The following is a 6,019-nucleotide window of genomic DNA, read 5'->3' as shown; positions in this document are numbered from 1 at the left end:
AAAAGAAGAAGATGAGAAGAAGGCAGGTTCTAATTAGAGAACTGGTCTTCCTGCTGTCCTTCTGTTCTCTGTTTGAGGGGAATCGTTGTAGATCAACAACCCACGAACCCCTCCAGTTCTCTGTACAGACAGAGATATAAACAGGAACATACAATGAGAGGCTCCATTCCCTCTGAACTCCAAGCCAGCTGCTCTTCCTCCTCATCTTCCTCCTCTTTTGCTCATCTCTGTGGTCTTCAGCTGCTCTGATGTATTTGTTTGGTGTTTCAGACATTTCAGACAAAGGACTTATATCCGTGTGACTCCTGTTTTGACTCCAGTGTCCTGTCTAAACTGGTTTGTTTAAATACATATTGGGAGTGCACCTCGTTTCACAATTCATACATGCTACACACTATCTCACAATACAGTTAGAGGTAACTCTGACAAAGTAGGAAAAATGACATGTCATTTGCTGATATAGTAACATGTACAATCTGCAAACATGTCTTTTAAATGTATGTTACAAGGCAAAAGGTTGATTGAGTTGAACTTAGAAGTTCAGTGTGTAAGAAGTTGCAGACTGTAACTGACCGAACATTGCTCAGATATATATTTCACGACCTGGGTATGAGAACGGGCTGTGCAATGTGAAAGAAGAATTAGGGTGGCGGTGAAAAAACACAAAATACCCTATTTAGTGCCAGTGTTGGTTTGTTCGTTCTGGGCTACTGTAAAAACATGGCAGTTCAACATGGCAGACTCCATAGAAGGTGACCCCCGGCCTCTATAGATACAAACAGCTCATTCTAAGGAAACAAAAACATAACATAACATATATGTTATAACGTGTATATATATACACACACACAATAATTATACACTAATGAAAACATACCTCTGGATATTATATTCCATTTTTGCCATCAGATCCTTCTAAATGTTACACACTGGACTAAAAATAGCTTTAAAAAGCTCTGTTTTTGGGCAGTTTAATGCCTTTATAGCTGCAGTAGAAACACGACAGGAAATGAGGGGAGACAGAGATGGGGACTTATGCAACAATTTAAGGACCCCAGTTGAACATGAACCAGCAGTACTTTAACCCCTAGGCCACCACTGTGTCCCTGTACACTGTAGTAAAATATATTCAAAATAAATAAGAATAAAGTAAAAGCGGATAAATCCTATAGAGTCCTGAAGACCTTTTAAACAGGCAAAAAGTAAACTCATAGCTTTAACACAGTCTTATTTTGCTAGTTCAGTTTCATCTTAGTCACACATATTCTCAACTGCTTCTAAACAAACACACTTTAAAACAGCACTAATGGGTTTTTATTGGCCACTTGGGGGCACTGACGTCACCTTATAAAATAGATATGGCAAACAAGTTAGCAAAAAGCTCCCTACTTACTATTTTATGGAAATATTGATACTCTTGACTATTGCGCCATTTTGTTTTGTGATACTATATTGATTCTCAAAAACAATATATCCATTTTTGTGTTTAAACCCCTGAACCAGGAGATAGCTGTGTGTGTAGCAGACTAAGGGCAATGATGTTGGATGTTACAGGGAGTGGGACAAAAACAGTGGAGATCACACTGTTCTGGTTGCAATACTCAGAATGTATGCATATGCGGGTGTAATAATGCATGCTACTGTTCCAGGCTATCCAAAAACCACAGCAACAATAATAAGCAGTCCTAAAAAGTTCTCACGCACGTGGACAATGTTGGGTGGATAGATTGTTTATATGTTTGTGCATTTGATGATTTCATTGGTCAGCCTGCATGCAGTCCCTCATGAGAGAAGCTGGAAACAGAGTGGATGTTACTACAGCTGTAAGGAGAGGACCTCTCCCACACTCACACCACAGTGTCACGTCTTTGTTTACGAACATTTTCCCGTCAGTGCAGTGTTCCCTCTCATACTTACGCAATCCTACGCTCTATGGTAAAAATGCTAGGAATCTCTTTTCATTCATATAGTGTGTGGTCAGCACTAAAGTAAGTCAATACAACAAGAAGCAGTACTGTAAAAGGTGCCATGTCAAGACAAGACATTAGCACCATAGAGGAGCAGCACAGAGAACAGTCGGGACTCTGCAGTTCACAGTGCGCCAGTGGGTCAGACTTGTGTGAGAAACCTGCTGGATTTTTTATGATAAAACCCACTTTCTGCAGTTCTGTTTAAAATGGAGAACTAGTAAATAGGAATGAAAAATCGGCAGAGAAAACAAAAACTAAAGCCTGAAGATGAAACCTCCGTCCTGCAACATGAAGCAGCAACATGTGTGTGACATATGGTGCTGATTTTGACAAACTAGCACTCATAATAGCGCCAGTGTTGCTTCATCTCCAGTATAGTCTGAGTTGCTTGCACGCATAAATGCATACTTGAATACACACTGATACATGAATTGCCCATCACAAAATATATAAACAATATGTATTGTTTGAAGATTATAAATGTTGCTTCATAATCTCTCTAATGGTTCAATTTTACAAAAAAGAGGAAGAGGGAATTTGTCACGTTACAAACAAAATATCCGCAAGTTGTATCCTACATGTACGTCTATCAGAGCAAATTACTTTAACATTAGATATGTTAAAATGTGTAGTTTTCTATGAAAATAAGCCGTACCCACCATTGAAATGCGGACCTCCACCTTTCTAAGGGGTGTACAACAAGAATACAGAAGAATTAGGGTTAAGTTGTCTTTAGGGTCAGGGTTGTGCTGAATTAGAAATGTTTCAGTCCAAAATAGGAACTGGTAAGGGGCAATAATTGTATGTGTAATATCACATGAGCATACACATGTAAATATGTGGTTTTCACATTTCCTATGCATAAGTAAGTAACAAATATATGATTTTGTCATTAAAAAAGATAATTTCCTAAAACAGCTGGGCAATGTAGGTTTTAGCAAACATTACCCAAAGAAGAGTAAATTGTGCATTTCTTGGGGACTATTTTCAGCTGCGGATTATTACACATGGATCTACTGTCTCCTACATACTTGGAATGGAAGGGTGAGGTGAAGGGGTTGCATTCTGCAACTACAGCACTAGATGCCACAAATCCTACACACTGGTCCTTTTAGCTTTTCTTGTGTGGTGGAGTGTGGGTGTGAGATTCAGACACAAGGAGAGCCATAATGTTATGTTTCAATGTTATGTTTCATATGAAATTGTGAAGTCCTCCCACAGTGACAAAAAATAACTCCTTCATTTGTTCCCATGTCTCTTGGGGGCCTGTCGGAGCGGCTGTACGGGTTTACAAAGACAGACAGACATGGATTATGGTATGTTTGTGTCTCCTGATCCGGGCTCGACCTGAGATGAAGCTCTTGCATTCTTCAGGTTTTGTGCAGACGGACAGAGACAATATCAGAACGCACCTTTAGGCGGGATTTGTTGCCAATAAATGTTGACCGTGTCCACCTGCTCTGAACAAAGGAAATTGTCTGTGTGTGTGTCAGTGGATGTGTTTGTATGTTTAGAAGTATTAAGAACATGGCTCAGACTTGTTTTCTGTCTTTCAGCCACATCTACAGGTATGTGTGTGTGTGTGTGCTGAGTGTGTTGGTGTATGTGTGTGTGTGTGTGTGCTGAGTGTGTTGGTGTATGTGTGTGTGTGTGTGTGCTGAGTGTGTTGGTGTATGTGTGTGTGTGGGTGTGTGTGTGTGTGTGTGTGTGTTGGTGTATGTGTGTGTGTGTGTGTGTGTGTGTGGGTGTTAGTGTATGTGTGTGTGTGTGTGTGTGTGTGTGTGTGTTGGTGTATGTGTGTGTGTGTGTGTGTGTGTGTGTGTGTTGGTGTATGTATGTGTGTGTGTGTGTGTGTGTGTTGGTGTTGTGTGTATGTATGTGTGTGTGTGTGTGTGTGTGTTTGGTGTATGTATGTGTGTGTGTGTGTGCGCGTGTGTGTGTTGGTGTATGTATGTGTGTGTGTGTGTGTGTGTGTGTGTGTGTGTGTGTGTGTGTGTGTGTGTGTGTGTGTGTGTGTGTGTGTGTGTGTGTGTGTGTGTACGTGTGTTGGTGTTGGAGCCAGAGATGGTTCCAGAGTCAGCCTGTGTGTCTGTCCTGGATGTGCTCCCAGTGGATTGTTTTTAAGCCTTCTGATTGCTCGTAAGTGACCTCAAATATAAAACTCCAGCACTCGAGGTGAGGCATGGCTCCAAACACACACACAAAACTTTGTCACATAGTTTGCCACACCTTTCCCAGGAGCCTCATTATTTAATAGTCTACTTAAAAATCTGGGGCATCTTATAGGCGAGGTTGGATGAGCATCATTTACAAGCAGGGTTTTGGGTTTGGCATCACTGTCATTGTTGACTGTGCTACTGACTGCTTCTCTGCTGGTATCTTATTTCTTCAAACAGCTCTTCCTCATCAAACATGATCACCTGAAATTCTGGAGAGACACAACTCTTGTGGTTTCAATACCCTGACATGCGCTGCACACTTCTTAACATTTAATCGCTGGAAACCAAAATATAAAAAATATATTTAAAAAAATGTTGTTACATAAAAAATAGTGTTAAAATGTGATGAAAGGTTTATTACACAACTGACACTTGGCTTCAATCCAGAAATGCTGCATAAAAAAGCAGAAATACAACAATGAAAGCACTAAGCTGAACTGTCTGCCATGTTTAACCTCTTGCTGCACATTTGTGTTGGTTTATATTGTCTTTCAATATTTGCAGAATCACTGGATATTTAGGGTGGACTTCCCTTTAAATGAGGGAGACTTTCTATATTTGGTATAAAGTTATAATTTAAATGTAATAAATTGGGTCATACCTGGGCCTTACAGACAAAAGGATTTTAAACATAAAATAACACTATAAGTTATTTTAACACAAAAATGTGTTTGTTTTACTTCAAAGTTGCGATGTTATTAGTTTGAACAATTGTTTTGAGTGAAATGAACTTATCTGGTTTCACAGTGTAGAATAAAGGGTGGGGTCACTGCCAGCTACAGTTGCTTCAACAAACTAATGACTAAATATTGCTGCCTGGTTATCGCCCTGTATTGTATTTATGTAAAGTAGTTTTTGTGGTACCTGTTGTTGCTGCTGTGATCTCAAGGATAGATCTCACTTGTAAAAGAGACTTTAATCTCAATGTGACTTCCCAGTTAAATACAAGTTATATTATTATTATTATTATTATTATTATTATATATAATTATGTTACAAGGTCTGTTTGATTCGTGATGTCAGTTGAAATTCATAATGGGGGAAAACAATGGATCTGGAGATTAATCAATCACTTGACAGTCAGTTGGCCAGTCTGAAGATACTGATCTGATTCAAATGTGGTGCCACGTGCCACATTTGAATATAATTTTGTCCGATGCAAAACACACTCATGCAACCAAGACCGGGCAATCAGATCAGATTTCTCTGCTAGAGAAGTGTGCGAAATAAATACTGGAATTACCATAACAGGTTAGTACTTCACTTTCAACATTTGCATAGCCGAGGATACAAAGTGACATCAGCTGCTGACAGAAACATCACATTCCCTGAATGAGTGAGTGACACCCAATATTTAACTCCTGGCTCAGAGGCATCTAAACCCTGGGCTACACAACGCTTTGAAGAGGATGGTCCATAAAATGGTCCAGATCCATAAAATGACACAAGATGTCTTGAATCCCCATTTCTGGGGGCTTCCAGTTCACGTGCCCTCAGGCTATTATCAGACTCAATGTCTGAGATTAGAGAGCCATAAATCAGTCCAGCTGGTTCAGGTGCTTGGCTGAAAAACTGGACAGACTGCTAACGGTTGAGTGCTTCCTGCTCCTGTGCTGTATTACTGGTATTTCCTTGTCCTTTTATGCAGAGATGAAGCCATGTAGACCCGACCGGTCCATCACGTGGGGCCATCTGGTCCCTCAAACCCAGATCAGATGGGAAGAGTGAGACGAGGCAGTGTGCTGGAGGGAAGCAGTGTCGCAGTCCGCCGCTAGAGGGCAGCGAAAGACAAAACTGACGAGGAGGAGACGCGGATCTCAAACAGGGGCT

This window comes from Dicentrarchus labrax, unplaced genomic scaffold (genome assembly GCF_905237075.1).
Source record: "Dicentrarchus labrax unplaced genomic scaffold, dlabrax2021, whole genome shotgun sequence".
NCBI lineage: Eukaryota > Metazoa > Chordata > Actinopteri > Moronidae > Dicentrarchus > Dicentrarchus labrax.
This window is presented reverse-complemented; position numbering follows the sequence as displayed.